The sequence below is a fragment of the Varroa jacobsoni genome, unplaced genomic scaffold, assembly GCF_002532875.2.
Source record: "Varroa jacobsoni isolate VJ856 unplaced genomic scaffold, vjacob_1.0 contig00513, whole genome shotgun sequence".
NCBI classification, from domain to species: domain Eukaryota; kingdom Metazoa; phylum Arthropoda; class Arachnida; order Mesostigmata; family Varroidae; genus Varroa; species Varroa jacobsoni.
In genome coordinates this window covers 14,237-38,667 of record NW_019214478.1, presented here as the reverse complement: position 1 = coordinate 38,667, position 24,431 = coordinate 14,237, and the positions used below count along the sequence as shown (strand labels likewise).

Sequence of the window (24,431 nt, the reverse complement as noted above, 5' to 3'; positions counted from 1 at the left end):
TGACTTTTCCATTGTAGTTTTCCCATTGATGCTGCTGCTGCTGCTACTTGTGATGTCCGCAACCTTAACAGAATCTTACTTGTATTACTCGGCCACGCTAACCGAGAGACACTTTCATGCTAAAATAATTAGAAACACTGTTGTCGTTGACGATGTTATTTAATTCAGTCAGAATAGCGTAGTAAACAGTCGCCACAAGAAGTATCTTCCAAGTCTTCACGAATGGCTGGAGAAGTTTTTATCTACTTAAAACTGCTGTGCTTCGTTCCGTGAACCCCGCATTATCCTGCCTATAGAGAGTTTAATTTAAACTGAAATATTTTCTCCGCTTAGCAAGATGTTGCCGAATAGAGCGATGCAATGATCTTTTGAATTTGAGTTATAGCAGGTAGCCCAATAGTCCCTTGTTCTCGCAATTCAAGTAGGCCTATTTTTGAGTGAGACCTACGTTTGTGATTTTGACGTCCTGCCTTTGAGTAGCTTGGTATGTACATACCGCCTATTGCGTATCAATCTGAGAATTTTCAAGGGGTCTGCAGTACAGCGATAGGACACACAGCATATTATCCTCGGTTTTCCACTTAGAGCCATATTCAATGACGACAGCTTGTTCTGTTTCCATCTAAGTGCCTTTTAACATGGATAGTACGCTACGATAAACTCCTCAGTGTTTTACATGGCGTTGCTGTGCACTGGCCACAACGACGAGCTTGAAGCGTCTAATTGCGTTGATGTGATCTAAGCTGAATCAACATACACCTGAGGCTCACTGTCAGCAACTCTTGTTGTTAACATCAATAGTTACTCCCACTCACCAAGCAGCTATATTAACCGTGGAGTGAGAAATAGGCAATGGGTATATCTATGGTAATGTATGTAAATGGCAAATGGTAAAAGGAAGCATTAGTTCCTCGAAAAGCTTGAACTAAAGTAACTATAATGTATGAGATTGTAAATTTTAACGTACTTAGGTTAGGAAATGTGCCTATAAGATCGAGGAGCTTACTTTGGTCAAGCGCAAGTGCAGCTTGAGCTCACGTTAAGAGCCCAATAAACTGAATTTTAAGAAGTCTTGGTGCCGCGTATGATTTAATCGGAATCATACCTAGTTATACTTGTTATTTCGTCTGAGTATATCAGATTAACGTTAGAGCAGCCCTTGTGTCAGAGGGGTATGCCAAAAATTGCATTGAAATGCATTCCTATCTACCACATCCTTCATAATAGTGTGTAATTATTGGACACATTATATTTGGATTCTTAAAGCGTCCGAATTTAAGACCAAAGTTATGGGATGGTTTATCGACCTTTAAAAGGCTGGCGGTAAACAGCTTCATCGCTTGCGGAAGGCTTAGGTTGAACGGAAAAACTTTTAACAGCGAGTCATATATTGACCTATTAAACAACTCAAACGGGGTAAGAGGCCTTCTCTCAGACCCATTATTGGCAAACAGCGGTTGACTTGGAGAAAAAGCCTACGAGCGATCTTCAAAGGCTACTTTTTCCCTTTTTATTCTTGTTCAACTGGGTGGAGTCTCTTTGGTACGAAAAGACGCTACGAAAAGACGAAGGACTAGGCATGTCAGCGAAGGGATTAAAAGGCGATCGCTGGCTCACTGCATATTTCATCGGAAGCACTTTGACCTGAGTAGACCTCTTTTTTTCTGGATCAAAATGCTGATACACGCGTGTTTTTTTTTTGCTTTTTATAATGGGAGTGGCGTAATTGGCTCGCTGCCCAGCTTGCTGTTTTACATCATGCCCAGTGTATTGTAATAAATTGAATTCACAAAAATTGTCTGCAAGCGGAATAATCCCTTAATGTTGGGCGATAGCTACAAAGACTCAGATGTACCTGTACTGTTCGTAACATACGCCTAAAAATAATAATAATAACAAAAACATTAAGGTGAAATGTACCGACGCTGACCATGTAACGGTTCTTATTTTACCATAGCAGATTTCTTTGTCTACGTTGGTGATAGATCAACCATCGCGTCGTCTTAAGTGAAACTACAAGTTCCTTTGTAAATGCCTAGATACGATTTTTCAGAGTGTAATTCAGCAAGCTTTATTTAGTATTGATCGCTTGCCTGATCCAAACCTACTTTTCCATATGTCTTCCTATAACGTCTCATGTAGTTCTTCCTGTCCTGCCATTTGAATACATTATCCTCCCCGATCTTAGAAGCACTTGAAGTTAAACATATATTTTTGTTTGAAAAAACCGATTCTGTAGCTAGGGTTTGAGATGCAGTCATAGATAATAGATACAGCCTACCTAGGCATGATCACATGTCCGTTTAAGCATATCCCTTTCGCCTTTGTAAGACAGCTTGCAAAATTCTAAGATCTGAATTAACTTAGAATCACAATAGAAACCAGAATATTAACAAAAAAGAGTCTAAAATAATGGGTCAAACAAAATATATCGCGGTATACTATTTTGCGCGCATAGTAAATTAGCGATATGATTATCCCGAGAACCGTGGATTCCTAACCGCGGATTCCTAGCCGCGGAAATAAGGTACACCCTTATTTCCGCGGTTACTCTTTGTCCTGACGAAAGGCTCTTTGCTGAATCATGCTGGTATGTTAAGTATTCAATGTAACATGAATTCACTCAAATATATAGGGCACTAACATGGAAGTAATAATGATGAATTACGGTGCACAAATCCTCATCGTTACCCCCAATACGCCCATCAGGGAAACTTATACTTAAAGTTACATTTTTTAACTACGAATGCAAAGATGTTAGGCGACTTACAATCGTGGTTCATTGGACGGCTCATGAATGATCTGTCTTTAAAAAGGTGAAATTGATCCAGCTATTAGCTATATAACTAAACTTCTGCAGGTCCTATTTCTATCTTCTATAGTGAACAGACATCTTCACTTGAATTCAAAATAGGCTAAAAGTATACCAAATATTCATTAAATAGTTACCGATACATGCAAATCACGATAAGCTGTGCGATCTTTCGGACATGTATATGAAAACAGGGTAGTGCATTAATGCTGCTCATCTGATTCGGAGTCTGATCTTTATTTTTTCCGCTCGGGATTAATTTCGAGTTTTTTGAAGAGGCATGTAATCTTGGACGGCTCGTGGTAACAGAATTGCCGACTAGGGTAGAAAAAATAGAAACCGAGACGGAAGAAATTGCGGCCACTGCTTTCTGAAACGCTCAATTTCGCCAAGCTAAACCAGTTTACAGCCAATAAAAGAACAACGATGAACAGTTATTCTACCTCAAAACCGCATGGCTATAACAGGAGCTTGGTGTATATGTATATATATATATTGGTATATATATATATATATATAATCGAGACAGGCATCATACTTCAACATAAAATAATGAAGATTTGCAGTACTATAAAGTTAGGAAAAAGATCTAATTTTAGTGTATCTTAAGGCCTACTCTGTCAGCTTGATCCGGCCCTTAGCAATTAAAACCTCTTTTTAAAGGCGACGTAACAGAGACAATGAAGTGAATATCATGTGTAAGCTCGAAATTTAGGCCTCATAATTTGATGTATACACACAACAGTAATAATTCTTCATAATAAACAGTGATAGTTTTCGTATATTTTTAAAGATTTGTCGATTGAACACGAAAATACGGAGAAAAGTCCTTTGGCAGTCGCAGAGCCTTTTTTCACATTTGCTAGGCTAGCAGGAGATACGCAAATTGTCTCAATAGAAAGCCAATCTCACTATATACTATAATACCTTTTTCTCTTATTATATATATATATATATATATAAACTTACCCAAATTATTGCATGATGTTAATTAATATTTAATAACTATTTAAAAAAAAATAACTACACTAGCCATTGTTGTAGCTATTGCATATTTTAGGCAATAGAAAAAAAAACTTTCCTATTTAGTCCTGTCGGTAGCATAATTAAATTATAGTATAATGAAAATTAAAATAATTTATTCAATATGTATTCTATAGAGTAAAATAATAAGAAAATTCTAGGAGAATTGAGAAGGATGAAAAATTACATCGGTCTTTGATTCGACCCTTAGATCTTATGTCTTTTTAGGTTCACGCAAAATAATATAAATTGAATAAAGCTACCTACTAAAGGAAACTAGCTATGACTTCTATCGTTAGATAAAGATTGCTTGTAGCTTTGCTACGGTATCAAAACGTAGTACTAAATGAATTAAAAGTACAAAATCATAGTGCCCCTACGTTGAATTTGTCGTATAATTAAATTTCCAGTACATTGTACATATTCTGTTATTCTAACAAATGCCAAATGAGGATTTGTTCAGTTGTTTTCGATGTAGGTAGGGTTACTTTCGACTGGGCCTCTTTCAGTACGAGTATTTACTAATTTTTGAATAATAGTAATTTGCGAGTGCGGTCAGTTGCCAACTAGCCATAGTGCGCGCCTAGTTCTCCACAATCAAAGCAATTACTGATTGAGCCAGAAGCAGCAGCAGCAGCAGCAGCAGCAACTGCCGGTCCTATGCGGTTGTCCTATCGTACGCTCGAATACGTACTCCTGTGCATGCATCGTATGTACTGACAGCCCAACCGCACAGGTTCTAATCGCATTTCCACCTTTCTACAACAGAGGGATAAAGGCTAGCTGCGTTGTCCTCCAACTCCGCGTTCCACTCGACGTCTGATTGAGCAATCGGGATGTTCGCCCTCTATCAACTTCATTCACCCAATAGTTCGCGAGGAAGTACACACCAACACTGATGGCCATACACAAACATCCCAGCCACAACCGAAATGCTAACGATGCTCGTACCAGACAAGCCCATTTGCTTCCAATAGCTTTCCTCCTTTCTTCTTCGTCACGTATAATAGACACGTGGTAGAGATAGGCCCTACCATTCGCAGACTATATTCATCCCTACGCTTTATTCGATCCGAGTCGGTTTACTATTAGATCTACTGGCAGCTTTCATCTAACGACAATAGAGAAGAGCATTGTCCGAAGATCTCAACTTTCTAGATAACGTACAACCCCAAAAAGCTAATTACACCGAGCAGTGATATCAACAGTCAAAATGATAGCCGCTTTTAGCGCATCGATAGCGAACAATAGCATTGCCATCTATTCTGTAATACAATTTGAGATAATGCAATTAAATCAAACCGGTGGAATGATTATTTGATGCAATAAGTACTTTGTAAAGAAATAATAATAGTTTTCCTTCATCCGTGCGATCGTACGACGTTGGCGTTTGTTTTTGCTCTGGATGCACGAGTCTGATCTATTCCTCAGGCCTCTGCGTAGAAGAGCTAGGGCCCAGTCCATTACGTGAAGGTGGACATTACAGGGTGTGCAGAGGTTTGCGAGTATTGAAGTCACAAAAAGATGATATCCATAACATCACCCATGAGACTCACCTAGATAGGGAGGCAACGATGGGGTTAGGCACGACAGGCTCACACAGTGACATGAATGGATGGACTAAGCTTTCTTCTCACTTGCGTTTTTGCTGTGTTGAATAACTCTCTATACAGAACGGATCTTTAGAAACAGACAGCTTTGGGAATAATAACTGGGTTAGTATGGCAGCTTTTATTACGTGCTTGGTAGAAGCTAATGCAGGCAGTCGGTGCCTCCATATGAATCAAACACATCTCGTCTGGAGCCGCATAAGACGGCTAAAGTCAGCCTGGATCGACCAATTTACCTGCGTATCGTTTACCCTTCATTTTCGGAAGACTTTTGTTGTTAGATATTGATTCAACGATTAACTAAAATCACGTACTCACAGCACGCTTGCTTTTGCAAATTATAATATATGACTAATCCATACATGCAGTATATGTGTATACCACCTATCCTCAAAGATAAAAAATCACACTTCGTCACATACTTTGCATTCGTGTCGATAATGAACATTTCTACATTCTATCAAACGGATGCTCCATATTTTAGAGCTGCCAGCTAGTCAATACTGGTGTACACGTTGACCTCGACGGTTTCCTGTAGAGAGTATGCTCTCCGATTTTTTAAAAATCTTCTTTGTATGGCGCCGAAATTTGAAGCTCCTCTGAGGGAATTGATTGAGTCCCCGTCTCGTTTGCAGCAGCACATCCCAGAAGAAGACCTGCCGGCAACATTTGAAACCATAATGTCTTATCTTATTAAAATTAAATTTGCGTATGAAGGCTACACAGTATTCTGCCGTTATTCCTTTTAGCCTTTATATTTAGTAACGTGCAGGTGAGGTTCGGTTCTACCATACAACACAGGGCTCGTCGTTGCACTAAATTCGATTTGTATTATAATTGAACAACAGATTAAATAAAACTATTCCAGTAACGGCTTCTTCTAAACTAATGCGTAAAAAGCATTAGCAGTGTGATCGAGCAAAGGCAATGCTTTATCGAATCAGACACAGGCAAGGAAAAAGCCCAACATTAGGTGCCATATAGTTCTACTTCGGTTTTTGTTTAAATGGATTACGTCGGCCAGCATTGTGAGATTGTTTCGGATTTATGGAATGATTATTTTGGTCGACCATGGAGCGCCTCAGGAAGTGTGCTGATACAAATACTGATGCTAAGTTGTTTTTGGGATAACATGTTCTCCAACAACTCTAAAATAGCTAAAGATGGATAAGTTAGGTTTTGATTTCTCTACTGGCGTCTCTAAGGCCTACTATTTCCATTTTACTGTTCTCGCTAGTTCGGTGCTGTCGTATGTATTAAAATCAGACGAGTAAATTAATAAATGAATGCATTTTCGATACCCTGGCTAAGCAGTATCCCCTTAGCATTCGCTTCACTGCTGTGACGCAACTTTTCGGCAACAGCTGATGGTCACATAGCAGCACAATAGCTTTATTTGCCGTCATTGTTATTCCTGTTTCCCCCGTCTATACTGCTTCCGTCACAATCAACACGAAAGGTGAGCCGAAATAAGAATTTGGGTGTGAAAGAAACTTTTCACGGGGGAGCCTTTACCTCTGTTCGCACTTGGAAGTGAGGAAAAGAACGTTACCAACTAATAGAAGCCTTCCGCTGCATAAAAATAGCAATATTTTACTGGGAAAGGAGAAAAGTGGTGACAAAGGAAGGCCCGAGCCGAACGGGAGATAGGGTAAAGGGATCCTTAGAAGGACCTGGGGAGCAAGCCAGCAACTACAGAGAGTGAAAGCTATTGACGGGCTCCAAGCGTCACTGGCAGGCTCCTGCTCGCGGCGAATCTTTCTTTGCCCTTTTTTTGCTCTCCTGTTCATTCCCGCACAAACGCCAACCCTCCTCGACATCCAGTGGCGGCACCTTCCAGTTCTTCATACCTTCTTCTACCCCTCCTACCCCTTTCTGTGCATCGATAATCGATACTCACAGAGCAAGGGCGACGGCAGCGACCGACCACTCATCGTCTGTATTTTACCGTTCCCCCAGACCTTCCTTCGTTCTCCTCATTGAGCCCTTGCTCCTCTCAGTCTGCGTGGAGCGGGTCGGAGGACGAACCACAGTGAGGACCCGAGACGGCGCTCCAAAGCAGCGCTTTACTTTCAAGCAAGTGCAGCAACATACTTCTGTTCCGTGGGGCCCAGTCGACCTTTCGAAACATCAGCCGAAATTGCCCACCACTGCAGCCAGCCAGATGTAAACACGCTGCTTAAAGCAGCCTACGCGCTAGTATGGCTTACAGGAACATGGCCTGCTGTTCTCAACCAGGTACAAATGCCTGTATCACTATAAAAAGGGGGAATTTAGCGCAACTTATTTGGTGCGCGCATAGAAAACAACATCGAAGAACCGTAGCGCGAGTTACTCGCCATCGCGCGTTCTCAATTTTTTTACTTCAGATAGGAACGCAACGCAACAGGAAAGGAGGTAGAGAGTCAGCGTCTCCTGTCTTTTGTACCTTTACGGGCGTCTGTGTTTAAGAAGGCGCAACAAAGGAAAAAAAGAGCACAAGGTGTAGAACAAGACTATATCTTGACAGAGAGACAAGGAAGACGATCAAAATGACGGGAATCGAGTACCTGATTTTTCAAACGAAAGCCATATTTGCCACGGCTAGCTGGGCTAGTTGCCGACAAAGAGCTTTGAGCGATGTCGCTATTGCGAAAACGCGTGAAAATCTCACTGAGCACTCTCGGTCTACCAGAATAAAAGCCAAGCCCTTCTCAGTCCATAACGTGTGTAAGATCTCATATACGATGGATAATTCCCAAACGACCTGTCCTATCAATAAAAGCTAAGATTAAGAGTTCAATATCACTCGCTTATCCTTATTTCAAGCATTTTCATTTGTCAGCTAACTAAATACTGTGCGGATATGCTAGTAATCATCAGAGAGACGCCCTTTACTTAAACCTTCGATACACCTTGGTCGCGCATTTTAAAAATAGAGTTGTGTAGGAAACTATACATTTTTACCTAATTTAATAGATTTTTATGCTCAACTAAAATAATAATATAACGTCATATGAATTTTAACTTCAAAGTTCTGTGTACCGAAAGATTTTTTTCTATTCTTATGCGTCCTAAGAAAGAGTTTGAACCAAAAATAATAGTTCATGCGCAAAACGGTCAAGTTTTATTTATCATGCATTTAAGTATGCTGCACACAACCGGTATAAAAAAGCTTAGGAATTGTACTCGGAAGTGTGACAATATCGCCAGAGATCACAATGTATCGTAAGTCCTTTTGTACAGAAGGAGTCCTCGCTTGCGAAAAAGTTTTACCGTATTGATGTATATATCAACCGTTTAGAAGATATTTGTACACTAAAAAATAACCCGTAGTCTTGAGCTCTTGAAAGAACATTTTTGGGATACAAACGTGGGGCAAACTAAACTGTTTTTTTACTATTTGTTGGATGGGATACTTAGAGCTGAATCAAGCAGGCCGTTCTCGAAAAAGACCTAACGTTGCCTCACACCACACAGTATTTTTTTTTTATTGGAACTGAGTTACAACAGGGCCGTACACAAACTAACACTATCTATAAAAGAGCTTTAAGTATTTCGTAGAGATTAGATGAAATTAGTACTGAATAGAGATGCCATTGCCTTTATGCAGTTGGCATGAATCTGTTGTCTCTTGCCTGCGTATAGCCGTACGTCCCCACGTGGATTGTGATGCAGAGGCCAGTTTGCTTCGAGGGCCTAACAGATCTTCATTCTCATTGAAGAATCAATAAGCTCTTTAAAATATGCAATTGTCGCGTCATTTGTGTCACGTTTCTATGCGCTTCACACTGGATATGTTCTTGTATTTTTTTTTTAGAATTTTTGTTCTATCTGCTGATTTCCGCTTCATTCAATGATTGGCCTTGTAATACCGACTAAGTTACACCGTTTGACCGGTGGCTGAATCAGTGGATACAGCCGCTCACCGTAAAAGCCGATGCCGGTAGTAGCCCTAAGGGGTTTTGGTTGCCGATCTCTGAGCTACGGCTGGTACTGCGAACAGCGCAATACTACTGGCACGATTGCAGCCGCCCTACGGTCGCTACTGTCACTGCTGCTTTGGAGTCAGAAAACAGCTATCGGAAATACCAAGCGGTAGCGGCAGCATCCGTCAGCAAATCGGCAAGACCTATTCCTAGGTCGAAGCAAAGGGACACAACTACAGCATTCAGTGAAAACGGATACAACAACGTAGCAGCAGCTACAGGGTAAAAAAGAAACACCCGCGGCAATCAGGCCCCTTTTTCGTTGCTTCTTCTTCTAGTGGGGCTGCCAGACAGGCGGCTGTTCCGTAAGGGGAACTGCGCTTAAAGACGGTTGAATACCCGTTCGCTCTAGGAACGGACTACTAGACCAGTATATGCAGCCTCTACGAGTGCTCCTGCTGCTGGCAAATGTGGAGACTCATCTAAAGGGTTTATTCCGAGGCCACTGGCACTACACCCGTTGGCTTGCCCGCCCGTAACGTATGGCTTAACGCTAGCAACAACTAACAACGTTACGATCTTGAAGCAACTACAAGTAACATACGTTCCTCCTATTATATCGAAACAGCAGAAGCAAGGCGTAGCAGAACAAATCGCCGAAAGCTCAATGATCCCGTCGCAATGGTGGAATTAAGCAAAATAAAGGGGCGATACGAATGAGATAGTGGACGGAAAGGGAGAATGTGTCTGGCGGGGTAAAGAGGCAGTGCGTGCCCCATGAGCGCGCAGTTAAGCAAGCCACATCAATGTAACACCAGTATTGAAAACAGTATAGTGATAGCTTTTTTAACGAAAAAATCAAAGGAAAATCACTTTTATTCGTTTTCGTCATATTGAGATCGTTGCTGCTGTTTGTCCTTTACGTATACAAAATAACCGTCTGTGTAAGGTTACAATTCATTAATCAGTGGTAACTCCATTTTCATATCTACGTTTGCTCGGCTGTTTGCATTTCTGCAATAAGTATAGCAGCAACGTAACTGAAGAATATTCATTTCTATTTTTTTTTATGCACCTCTGCATAGACCTCTAATTTAAATAGAAAGAACGATCTTATTTAACCAAAAAAAAATAGGGTACTTCCGTTTTCTTCACTAGGTTACCGGCATTGTAAGCAGACGATATGCAGACGCTGAATTGCAAACTACCACTTCGCACGTTCATTTTATTATTTCGTCGTCGTATTAGATAATAAAATTTTAAATTAATTTTTAGGATTGTCAAATTTGGCAGAATTTAAGTTCCAAACATGAGTCAGTCTATCGTGCATTCAGGTATATGAAAGTTGGACCTAGTTTCCAAATCGCATACGGAAAGCTGGACGCTGAACGTTTCACGTAAGGTAATATATTCTATCAGAAAATGGCTAATGTCTGTTGAAGAAAGAACAGCATGTGAAGAAATGATCAACATGTCCTTTTCAGTGTGCTTGAGTGGATGTGATTAGGATATCTATAAATAGCACGCTCTTAGAAGTATTTATACGATAAAGATACTAAAAGCTAGCTGACGAAGTAACTAATTAAATTACCTAAACGAAAAAAGTAACGACCTCACGTGGTTCATGCTATGTAAAATCAATACACATTACGAAGTTTGGGAATAAATGAAGCAATTATAAGGGGCCCTTCAACAATCGGAAAACAAAAAAAAAGAACTATAAAAACAAGAAAATCAACTACAGGACCTTTATATATTAATCAAATAATTTGACTGTGTTGTGTAGCTTTGGAGTCGATTTAAGTGTCCTGAATGCAAGATGTAAGGGAACACGGTGGTACCAAAGACGGCTTCACACCCCCCGTGCAGCATTGAAGCGTTTGTCTCTGATGTGAAGGTATGCATTAGAAGGCAGATATTGAAAACAAACACATTGATTTCTAGCTTATGATGAAACGAACTTGTAGCAAGCACATACACCTGCGCATCTGTGATGAACGACATGGTGTAGAATAAGTATTCAGGCGGTTAGCTTACGTCGTTGCTGTAACTCGATTTTCTGTATGGGGTCAACTGTCTTGCAGAAAAATAACTGTGGAAAAAATTACTAGACTGTCATGGTGCCACACGAGGCAAAAAGTCTAGGTGAAGCCAACACGGTCGTTTGCATCATGTGTTAATGTATGCATTAAAAAGCAAAATACAGGGAGTACGTAGGACATATGTGGCCTAGGTAGTAGGCCTGCGTTAGCTTCTTGCGACCGAACTAACATGGAAACGAGCCTAGACACTTAATGGCAAAATCTAGAAAACGGTTTACACGGTGGGTATAGGGCGCTTTCCGGTGGGTTCCACAGTATCCTTTAGTGAATACGTTAATATGTAATACTTCACCCTAGTAAGAAACTCCTACTGTGTGCAGTTACACTAAATATGAAGCATTCTCTCATTTTTGTGAGACCGACACGTGTGATGTTGTTTTTGTTGACTTACCTTTAGCTTCAGAATAACAATAACAATAGAGCGACACCTGGCGGAGAAAGGACTTGCATAGGACTTCATATGTATATATAGAATAAGGTTATGTATATGATTTGTAGATATACCAAAAGAAGCAAATTTAGTTTAAAGCGGTGTATGAAGCAGACCAGCAAAAAACACAAAGGATTAGAATCTTTTTGTTGAGAATGACTTCCGTAACTTGTTAGGCATAAACGTTGTTTACGCGCTCGAAGCGCCAAATACGCTCATAGCTACTGTAGCGGATCCGTCATTAAAGTCGTTCGGTTTTCGTAGTATTGAAAGAGTTCACCGTGGAACCTTTAAGCTGAATCCGATATTATATCATTTATCGAGAGCAATCCGTCGACGTTTGGCATTACTTTAACGCGGATAGATAATGACATCTTAGATATGCAGTGTTCTAAGAGATGCCATCCCATACATCTTGAAACTCAGGATTCGGTAGATTTCATACAATAGGCGACATCTATTTTGCAAGATTGCTAAATTGCGAACCGTCAAATCATGTGTGTAATAAGAAGAGTCCCATATGTAATGTCCAATGGGTTACGCATAGAATGAAATGGGCAAGTGCTTTTGAATAGTACGTGGAGAGGTATCTCAAATAAATCAGAGACTTTGCCAGTAGGCTATCAGGATTACATTAGCCTAGCGCTTGGTATCATGCAACAAAAGATGTGTGCTCGTGATATACTTAGCAGTTTGGATGTGCGTACCTGTATCCAGCTAGTTCTTTCATTCCCTCGTTGGCGCATTTACTTTCTGCCTCTCCTTTGGTCTGATTTGGGACACCTGCGAGTTGGCAGTCTTCAGAAATAGCTTCATTAATCATGACATATCCAGGATAGCAACCCAGCTATCGGCAGAAGAGGTTATACAGCCTGAAACCTAGTATCCGCGCGAGAACTACATTTATCACTTATCTTAGGTGTGTTGTTGGCATTCGACAGATTATCATTAGTAGTCGTGAATTCTTCTATATTCGTAACGTTATTACTGTATGGACAAAAGCTATGATGTCGTCTATACATTTCTTTGGGTAGAACGTTCGTTAACATATTAGTCGAACAATTGCAGGTTTTATACATCATGTTGCTTTTTACAATGGGCGTACTTAGCCCAATTCACGCCGATTATGCATGAGAAATTGTAATGGGCCTTCTGCTGTGTTTTTCAAGTTACGTCAAGTCATCATTTATTCAGGGCAACGAAGTCAGTGCCAAATTTGTTACGCACCGCAAATTATTCGAGGTGCACTAAGTGTGGAATATTTATATAATCACTCACCTTGTTAGTTCGGGTGATTGTTTGCAAGCTTACTTACGACTGTTCACTGCAAATAGAATAATGTAAGTTATTTAGCTGATATAGTGAACTATACCACAGGCGTGGCCCTAATCACCCTGTGGCATAGCCATAAGTTAAGTTGAACGTGCAATTAATTACGGAAACTAACTGCTTTGGCAAAATGCTCGTAAACAGATATAAGCTGCTAACGTTTCGAATTTTCATTTTCAATTAGCATGCTGATGTCTCCTAATAGAGAACTAAGCAGACTAATATAAGTTGTTTAAACGTTAGGCGTAAGGTAAGTTATGTGTGTGATTCACGATCAATCCATGAGCGACTGATGAAGTTTAGTAAAGCGTCCTTCCTAAAGAGCCAAACTCGTATTATAATTAAAAGTAAACTACATAGAAAATGTGATCTGGGAGTTTTAAAAGTATGTAGTAGCCCGAAAAGTGCACTGCATTAATTAAACATGTCATATATGTCTATAGACATGAGCCTGCTTTTTCTTTTTATAACGCTCAAGTCAGTGATCAAAGATAACTGGCGATAGTTAGCCAAACAATGAGTAATTCGTAATTTATCACGCTCGATCTCAGATAAGATCGCTTGAAAGCCCCTGATCATACACAAAAACTAACATAGCGATATCTGTGCAATGTTGATGCTCTGAGCTTTCATTTGGCGCCACCTAAACGCTAATGGGGGCTAACTACGTGCTATAGTTCTAAGGGGTAACAACTTTGTCATTCGGCTCAATTGAATCTCTTTGAAGGATGGTAGCTAGGTTGTGCCACAACAAAAGCGAGCTCTCGTCGTGAGAATTTCTTCTACTGAGCTAGTTTCTTCATCGGCTAGAACTGCTCGACATTTTCTTCTCTCTATCTCGTCACTGCGGCTCTGTCTATGAATAGATTCATCTCTCTGTAGTGCGGTCTATCCATCCAACTGCAAAAGTCGACTGGACGAACGGGTTAAATAGATTAAGTGATAAGGCGACGATAGCGAGGTACATACATGTATGTATATAGCAACTGTGGTGATTTTCGTTTCGACTTTGGTTCGGTCGTCTCATCTCTTTAACGATGGGTTGGGTTGGGCTGAGCTGAGCTCCATTCCGCACCGGAAACATTACACGCAGAAGATAGGCCGCCGCTGCAGCTGCTGCTTCGCTAACCAGGCATGGCCTAGTGGCTGGCGGCTGTAACCGACCGTAACCTGAGCTGCAGGCCGCACTAGTAACAGTACCAACAGCAAGTCGCCGACCTGATTCGGAACGCGCTAATGGCCGCTGTGGACGTGGTAATCGTAGCTGATGTAGCCAGCCCTACCCACGAACAGCCACATCTAACGGCAGTCGACCAACTCCTCCTCTCGTGCCGCAGCTGGTTTGTCTACAAAAAGGAATTAACTCAATCTAGCCAGCATCGTAACTGTCACCGCAAGTAAGAATGACCTATGTAGCGAAAGCAGTAACAGAATCTATATAGACCCAATCGAGCTCGCTGAAAATCCATGGCCTTTGCTTTTGGTGGCGGGGCCGCCACCGCTGCTGCTGGTCGAACCAACGCCAGGAGTACTACTCAAGTTATAAAAAGCGCGAGATATCGGTTCCAGCAATAAGTGGCCATCAAGTCGCGCATCGGTTCGATTCTCCGGTAACATGATCGCTAGCCAAACAACAAGGAACGGCTGGTCAGGGAGTCAGAAATGACGATGATTATCTAGTGTCGCATTGTGAGAGAAGAAGTAAGAAAACGCCAGCTTATGGCATCGTCCTATCTGGTCACACTGAGGTCAAGGTGATTGCATGGCAAGCTATTGTGCTCAACGCGATCAAAAAACGGATATTAATGGGATAAACCTGACTGACAAACACTACGTGATTGGACTAGGGCAACTGACCATCTGTGGGCAAGTAGAAAGCACCGATTTTATGGCAAAAACCTTTTGCAGAGCCTATAAAATAGGTGACCGTTGTTTGTTATTAGTGACAAAAACTTTCGGGGGCAACCGGAAAACTACGGTTGGCCACGCACATACCTATTCAATGTTTCGCCCGTACCGCAACAGCATATGAATAATATTGCTTGCAATGTACACGGCGAGAGGATGCACCACATAAAAATAGCCTTATTCCATGAAATTGGCTTACCACATAAGTTTATTGTTAACATTTTCTATAGTATAGTTGCAATGTACAAAAAATAATGAATACCAAACGAACCCTGTTCGTAATGTTATATCATTATTAATACGTCCATTTTCTCAGAAGTTAGGTACGTTAATATAAACTAACACAATCGTCGAATGAGAGGAACTAATTTATGACGGTACGGAGCGTACAGTTTCACTGAGAACGTGTCTTAGGTATACGGAGAAGGTTTTTTTTAATTCCAACTTATTAACTAGTTGAGGGCCAGTACAAAAAATAGATACACCTTCTATTCTTTCAAGCATCGCCAGTACTTACATTACGCGTATTATTCTGACTAGAATGAGAACTGACGCATTGGCCTAAGCATCATGGACACTAGATACAACATACGTATCTCAAGCGTCCACGCAAATATTGATTCCCTTTGTAACGCGACCGAAAATACAATAAGTTACCAGTAACTTGAATAACTGAAGTACATGTGCTCCTTTTTTTATATTTGACAGCTTCGTCTCACTCTGACGAGTTCTATCTTTTTCAGATAACTTTCAGAGAACACCCGTATCTCAATAACATAGAATAGTTCGTGATTTCGTTGAGCTGGTTCAATTTGTGTGTTGTTTCGTAATAATTTCTACTGTTCAATCTCTTTGTGGGATACGGTTCATTATAGCTCATCTTAGTTAAAATATATCAATTTTATATATAATGAATCAATAGAAGAATAACACAGAAGAGACGGCTAAATTATGATCGAAATATAGCTCAATCACTAAGTACCTAAGAATTTTCCTAAATAAAATTATAAGTAAGTTATGTTTTACTCAGGCAGTTTTAATTTCAACACTGTGTGCCCGTCAGGAACACAACCCACATTTCGCTTAGTCTTCGGAAAAAAAGTCGGAGAAGCCTTTTTTTGACGCTACCAGTAATAACTGTTATGTTTTTATAAATTATTCGACTGCTTTGTTGATTTACTTGACCTTCTGCTATGTGGCCTTGAACGTGTTTATTTCGTCGGGCTTATCTAATTCCTATTTTGTTCCCTTTTAAATTTTCGAGTTTCTGCCTGATCTATCCCAATGAATATACCAGCATAATTTAGAATTTACCTTAGACATGGTTTGGCTGAAACACGGGCATGCACATATCTTGCTATTTGAGCCTTATACGAGCTTGAGATCAATTATAATCCCAGTTGACTAAATTCTTTCTTCACACTGATAGAAATATAAAATAATAAACATTTTCGAACTTTTTGATTCCGTATGTTCGCTTTTGAAACACCCGGCCAGCTAATCGAAAATAAAAAAGCTTTGTTTCAAAGCGTCCAAACTTCCTAGGATGTTCCTTACATTGCATTGAAAACAAATGCTAATAGGCTCATTGTATCTATTACTCTCAAGCGCCGTATTTTCATTAGGCGAAGGAATATTTGTTTGGGTATATCCGTACGCCTGACGCTAAAGGTAGCGTAATGCAATTCTATAGCAATCTAGTCGTTGGTGGACAGTGGGTCGCTTGACTAAGCGATGACAGGGTTTGAATGCTTACGGAGGCTCTCTTTATTTATCTCACAATTCTTTCCCCATGCTGGCCTACAACTCGAGCTCTGTCAATCGTGCGGAGTTCGGGCCCAACTCCTCGCAGATGTCATCAAACTGTGCAACCCTCTCAAACGCTACCCAAACGAAGTGCGCTATACTTCCCCCGGGGTCATTCCACACATTACCAAATACACACGGATGGGCTGATCGCTGACTGAATCGACACAATTACCGCGGGAATTCTCTTTCAGGAATTCTCTTCTGTCCCCTGGTCATTGTGCTCTGTCCGTCGAACATTCGGCATTCCACCGTGCTATGGAATGAGTGCGGACTCTCATCCATCTATTCCCAAGACACCTAAACCCGAAAGGCCCGACCGACCGACCAACTGACTGGCTGGCCAACGAACGGACCAGCGAAGCGCCAAACCAGCGGATATACAAAGGGCTCAACCCTCTCAGCACAACCAGTGTCCATCCTCAGTCAGCAGTCATGCAGCCAAACGAACGTACGCACGAGATGCGAAAGTACATTCTCTTACGCGGAATCATACACACACGCGCTTAAAGAGATGGTCAGACGAATACAGATCTACCCATAGATACTCGTAAATGACCTTGGTAAATGTAGGATGGACCACAAGTATGGCTGATGACTATTCGAAATATATGCCATCGTATGATGCCACGTGTAATGAACTAACTGAGTTGGGGAACGCATTTGGGTCATGTTTACTCTTGAATTATTCAATTGTGAATATTAGAAAATAGTGCATGAAGTCATAGTGGCTATTTTGCACGAAAAACCATTTTGGAAATTCAACGGTCATTCAAGCAATAGCACTAATTGTTCTATATCATCACTTCCTCGTTTCAATGGCATGCACCTACTGTATGTCAATATGAAGGTTACGATGGACGTCAGCACGTTGAGGCTGTGTATTGAAAAAATTAATTTTTAATCTGTTACAAACATTTCTTTAATATTTTTCGCTATCTTTTCGCAATCTTTTTATACATATGGATAGTAAGCTTAATGCAGAGTCGTACTGCTCTATGTTGGTTTGTCTTTTCTTATTTTAGCAACTCGTGTGGAAACAAAACACTTTAAATAATCTTAAACAAACAAATAAAAATGGTCACGGCATTACGTACGGCATACAGTGTAGTACGCTAACCGCACGAATACCAGTGCAGTCATTATAAAACATTTAGATTATTTTTCACCCACACCTTACCGCCCCATCCTATCCTCATGCGGTAAAGAAGAAGATTTGTATGTATACATAACATTTCAATTTGTCCTCACAATGGGGCTGTCCCTGACAGGTTCAGACGAAAAACATTTTCAGACAACGGCTATAGAATATCCTTTGGAAAGAAGGATACCAGATTTGAGCAGCAGATCTGAATATCTAATAACGTTGTGGTAGCAGGACATGGCATGCCGAACGTATTCTGTTCAACGTTGTGATCAAACGGAGCAGACGACGGGCACGACATTGTTCTATAGTGCTGCCATCTGTAAGGATGATCAGTAAGGCTGCATATCGTATTATACCGCAGCCGCTTTTATGCCCTGCATAAAAGACTCTTCGTAGAAGTTAAAATCTGAGATGATGCAGCGGATCGTAGATGTACGTTGCTACCAAATAGGGCTTCATTTAAATGAAATATACATAATTTATGTAATCGCTTTAAAAAATAAATCATCAGCTAAGGAATTGTCTTATGAATCCGCGCTATCCACACCACTAAAACCCTCGAAAGACAGTGGAATAACTACTTGCTGAAGTGTTCGAATGGGCTCTTGAATTTGACCAACTTATTCAGGCTGTTAGCCTCCACCGCACGCGCTTCTGTAGTCAATGGTAGGAATTTTCGGCTCTCTTAAATTGAGGCAAGCGGATATAATGGTTGCTTCATTGCGCGGTCCAGATGCTGTGTTCTGCATGGCGTTTTTAGTGAGAGATCGCACCGATGTCGAAGTAGAGTGTGTTAGACGTTATTCCTGGTTAAAGCTTCAAAGAACAAGGTTTTGTTCCTATTTTACTTTCGTCGTTTCACAGTATTAAGGATGTGCTGTATGTATTTGACTATGTTACAGTAAAATCATGTCAAGTTTTTCCAAGGCTATGTCCCATACGACCCAGACTGGGATCAGTGGTCTTTCGTTAAACGACTCCTGCTATAGGGGACCGGCAGCATAGTCAGCTAGTACTGGAATGAAAGAGCAGAGGTTGAATTGCAGTACTGTCGAATGAAATAAATACAGATCTCCTTCGATCTCTCAAATTAGATTGCTCACTATGGCTATGTATCTACAGTTGTTCAGAATACCAATACATATCGGCACGAGAAGTATAGTACTTAATTGCTTATAATATGGTTGGCCTTACACAGGACTACTCTAAGGCTTGTTCACATATACTAGTTTCTGTAATCAGCATTATTATTATTAAAATCAGGAATTTGTCTTCGGCTGATCGATGCGAAGTTTTTTCATCGTCTTCTCTAGTTCGTCAACCGTAATCGACGAACCAAGACTCATAAATTTGTAGTGAATAATACGTACACTGAGTCATCAACGGCCTTGGCAGCGGTACATTTCCTTTAAGGTGATATCCCACCGTTTAAGTTGCAACAACACGCCGATGCCATCATCTGCGATGATCATAGAAAAGCCATTTTTTTCGCAAATCACAATCTGATGCAAGAATGAGCCATCGTTTTAAGGTAATAAGAAAAATAAGCAAGCTTGTTTATGTTCCTGTTTCTAAACAGCACTTGCTTATCCAATTTATCAATACCTTACTAATTTAACCAAAATGCATAAATACGCTATGTCTAGCTACACTACCTAACATTTGCTACACATTTGTGATTGAATTTTTCAGACGGATAGGCCTCCACCATAGTCTTAGTCGTTCGTTATTAACTTGTACATGAAGGCTTATTTTTGAATTTAAACTGTTTTTCCTCGAAATTTTTTGACGACCCACGGTGTCGTCAAATAAAAAACACAGAAAATACGGTTATACGGCGAACAGTTTGCGCCGCTGTAATTTCAAGGTATATACTTGTATTCGTAAACCACTCAAATTTTCTGGTTCTGCATGGCTCACTCGTCTGCTAAAAGCCCAGTGACGATATCCGAGTGAACGATGTTAGATTTCAAAGTATGTGAGAGTACCTCGAATAGACAAAGGAAAATGTCACGGAATGTCGCGCCGTCTCTTTTTTTTTCTAGCATCACCTCGGAACGTGAAGTTAATCTCTGTAAGGTTTCGTACTGAAAGATTTACATTTGAGCGTACTGTGCGCCAATGCGCCAAATCATTGCTTTCAGCCAATTTTTAAGCTATCTATTAAAAACACTCGAATCCGTACTAACTTTCTTCTATTTATTATGATTTTTTTAATTGTTACTATTGCTAGCAATACTAAAATGCCCTTAGAGGTAAACCAAACGCTAATATAATTTTCCTCGAAAACAATACGCCGGTGAACGAAACAGGGCCTGAAATTTATGTCGGACAGCGGCTGTTGCACCCTTATGACTCAGTCTAAAATGAGCGAGTTTTCTGCGAAAAAACGTATTACTACTGAAGTGCAGAAAAAACTTCCTTATGGAAAAATGTGTCAGTTTCACTATCAATGGGCCTGGCTGTTCATACGACATACAGAACATCATAAGGCACGCTGACTGAATCCTTCCGAAAAACATGTTTGTGTGTGATTGTTGTTTCGTTTATTACATGCAATGCTCAACTAAAGTGTACGGGATAAGAAATCTAAAACAACAGTGCAACATTTGCATCGTGATCGTTTCTTTCCAAGCATTATTATCTTTTGCGCAACTGACTATATTCAAATCCTTCAAATATTTCTGCTCAACAAATATCTTTCGCTATCAGCGAGGCTGAATGGAATTGGTCCCAGCGTTAGCCTAAATAGAATTCGATTCCTTTTCATTATATTTAAGGGTATATATCTACCGGTTTGTTTCTGCAGGTCATCGATCTTTGCCGTTTCCAATTCATGAGACATATCCAACCGAACAAACCATCATATTCGGTCAGAACTATTGCGTGCGCCATAATGAAGTCGACGACCTTTAGCAAATGCTTTTTGCGTTCTTCGAACAAAGCAATCTTACTGAAACCGATTGACTTGGTTGAAGCGAACTTCAAACCTAAACAACAAGGCCAACTCGATATCTGCATTTACAACCCTGTTTTTGAAGTATTTCTTATGTATTTATAGATCTTTTATCAAAATGCCTCACGAAAAGAGTTATTATACACGTCGCAGTTTATCTACAATACAGAATAAATTAACCGTTTTAAAAATTAGGAAAGTCTACGGGAAACAATAATTTTAAGATAAGAGTGGGTAAGATTTAAACCTTATTTTTTCTTATAAGGCAATGATGCTCAAACCTATTCGAACATAAGGGTTTTTACGTCGCATTTGCTCGCACATTCACCTATTAACTAGCTATTGATTTTGTGCTTCTCCTCGTATCTAATCACATCCAAATTTCATTGTCCGTTTTCATCTTTCTTCGTAAACAGCGGAAGAAATGTTGCCTTGTCTAGTTAATAGGCAATAGGCCAACGAGAGCTGCCGTATCACAATAGCAATCAAGGACCGTAACAGGACAGAGAAGCCACGCAAATTCAGGTTATTTCATGGTTAGATGGATTCTCACGTGATTAATTAGATCTACGCTAAAAAAGCCTCCCAGCAAATCTCAAATGAAAAACTATCATTTAGCTACACTCGTGTCGTCAGGTTTATAAACACATTAAGTGTGTAATAATATAGGAATACTCTAAAAAAAAAATAAAAAGTATCTGAAACTGGAAATAAAGCGATTTGCGAGTTGGGAGTATGTGCCATGGCAAGAAGTCGATCGATACCTGCTTTCTTAGAAACTGAAGAATATAATCAGCCCACATTTCGATTAAATATATATAGGAATCTGATTATAGGGTCTACTGTATAGTACGATTTTTTTATCTACTTAACTGGACGCCTGGCTAAAATTTGTAACGTACAGTTAAAATGATCCCATTGACTAACCGTTTTTCCAAGAAAGTCGATTTAATAGACGACAGCTCGTCTAACTATTAGGTTGGTACGTCAAAATCATGGCAAACGCTAATTTAGCAAGCCATATTCTATTTTTTTTACGTTTTCTATGCTTTACAACAGTGTAAAAAGACATTGCTTTTTCCTGAGTAGGTGCTGTTCGTATTGTTTTTGGGCCTGTACTGTTAGTTCGAGGTAGCAGCGAATTAAGTATAGGAATAAAAGAGATGTGGCTCATTTAACAGTCGTAGCGGTTGGTCTATATACACAGTGATGTAACAATCCGCTGTATAGATGACAGAATCTAAGAAAAAATGTATAAGTTATTACTACGGTCACAGTACATATATACAGACAAAATAGCACCATCAGAAAGGGTGGCCGCCAGCGTCTCCGATGAGAACACTTGTGGGTGAGAAGAGCAGTCGAAATTATTCTGTCGCGGCGTCGGTGCCCTCTTACTTATTCGTTTTTATGCGTGTGGGTACTCAGTTCACTAACACTGCTTACTAAAAACGACAGCGTTTGTGGCTGTGACAGACAAGCGCAGCTTTCAAGAAGCAGCGGATTGATCTTTTTCTTGACTCTTTAGCCATGCGACGGTCGGTTCGGGGTTTGCTCTGGCTATCTGTCTCAGCTACCATTCTGACTTTGCCATTGTCCCCTGAGATTTTTTGGTACGCTTTGCAACGAGATGTTTTCTGTTGAGCGGCTCTAGATTATAAACGTAGTAGCGTCGTCTTTGGTTCCGACGAGTCGAGCATGTTCTATTGTGCTTAACTGCTCTCCCGTTGTCTGCCGCTTTATGTGCTGTGTGTGTAACATGCACCGGACGCGGGTCTTGGACCCCGAAAATGCATCTCGCCGCTCTCCCAGAATCTCTCCAATAGTTTCCTTTCCTTTTAACCCTTGACGAGGTGCGGCATATTTGGCTGACTTCAGCTCAGTGGAAGAAGATTTCGGCTGAAGTCCAATGCTTAACAGTTCAGCTTTCAACTGGCTTGCACTTTTGACTTGCTCGCTTATTGCCAGAGCTAGAAATCATTTGCCAGACATTTCACTTGCTGGATCGTTTGACGATCGTTCCGACACGTCATACGGCAAAACAGTGTGAAATTTTCTGGTGTTCTTACGCAACGGGGGCGGCACTACAAACCGGAGTAATGTGTACTACGAAGCAGCTCTAGTAAGAATCGGATGAAGCGAAAAAACCTAATGTTGTACCCATACTGCGTTTTGTGCTGTGGGGTTTAAGTAAAAAATGTGGATCACGTTATGCATTTGGATTGTTTCACATGGCATCATTCACAGTGTGCACTGTTCCCTACAGATTGACAGGACTGAGCTCCACGTGCATCTGCAGCTAGCTGAAGCTCGAAATGCTATTCGCATTAGGGGTACAATGCATTCAAAGCTAAACGCTAATGTGGACACATTGCTTCAGCCTGAAATAAACACTGGATATCTTAGCTGTGCATTTCAAGATAAGGGAGCACATGGAACTCGCATAAATTTTGCCCAAAGCCGACGGCGGTTACGCTTAAACACCTTGATTCCAACCGGAGAGTACGTGTCACTCTGCAACTTTTCATCCATTGTAGACTCGGTGAATCCACGAGCGCGATTTTCTATCGATAGGGAAAACAATGACATACTTTTTGCGACGACCGGTGGCCACGGATCTGTTTTTCCAACCTTGGACCGGCATGAACGCAGTGTCTACAGCCTTTCCGTTAGCTTCCCTACCAAATTAGACATAGAAGTACTATCAAATACGCGTCCCTCGAGAAGAACCCATCTCATGACAGAGTCAGGCTCAGTAACGCATGTTTACTTCGAGGACACACCACCGTTTTCCGTCGACGAACTTGGCCTTGTTTTAGGGCGATTTCAACATTTCGAAACCGCTAGTTCAGGAACTGAGGGTGAAATCGACATTTTTTCCCGAGAAGGCCATAAGCGAACGTTAGAGATTCGACACGGTGATCCCGTTGCCATTTCAGTGCATTATGTTACAGGCCAAAGGAACAGTGGATCAGGATCAGATAGGCCTTTTCCAGCTGAAAATAATAAGGGTCCTACTGTTCATGGCAAAGACGAGCCCGTGCGAACTGTAAACGGCGATTCCAGCCAGGGCTCAGCCGGACTCAAAGCACGTCGGCATGCCGCTGAGCTGACGGCCAACTTGATGACATCATTCGTCGACCTCATCCACGCCTTTTGGGAAATACAGCCTAAAGTGTCTAGTAAGCTCGATATTGTGTTACTTCCACAAACCGAACCCGGGACAGTGGCAACCCAAAGACCCTTTTCGTTTGGCGCGCCAGGCCTAATCGTGCTATCCGAGGCAGCGATCTGTCAAAATAAATCTAGTGACAGGTCATGTGAACATACTATGCTAAAACAACTTTCCCGAACAGCTCTCTCGGGGTACATGGGTTGTCTATCGCGACCTGGCCCGCAG

At 40.9% G+C, this 24,431-nt stretch overlaps 2 long non-coding RNA genes across 4 annotated transcripts; one reads left to right on the top strand and one right to left on the bottom strand.

Annotated features, from left to right (window-relative positions):
- Positions 1-5,139: 5,139 nt before the first annotated feature.
- On the bottom strand, positions 5,140-14,513 carry LOC111271298 (uncharacterized). 3 transcript variants are annotated; one of them, XR_002686794.2, is made up of 4 exons: positions 14,184-14,513; positions 13,164-13,209; positions 12,593-12,764; positions 5,541-6,101 (listed from the first exon to the last, which is right to left on the bottom strand). It is a non-coding gene; the product is annotated as an uncharacterized LOC111271298 (long non-coding RNA). The 3 variants fall into 3 exon arrangements; XR_015315272.1 differs by lacking the exons at positions 13,164-13,209; positions 14,184-14,513 and adding an exon at positions 5,140-5,391 and having other exon boundaries at positions 5,868-6,101; positions 12,593-12,867; XR_015315271.1 differs by lacking the exons at positions 13,164-13,209; positions 14,184-14,513 and having other exon boundaries at positions 12,593-12,867.
- LOC147752009 (uncharacterized) lies at positions 13,085-17,553 on the top strand. Its single transcript, XR_015315273.1, has 2 exons — positions 13,085-13,225; positions 17,123-17,553. It is a non-coding gene; the product is annotated as an uncharacterized LOC147752009 (long non-coding RNA).
- The last annotated feature ends 6,878 nt before the right edge of the window (positions 17,554-24,431 follow it).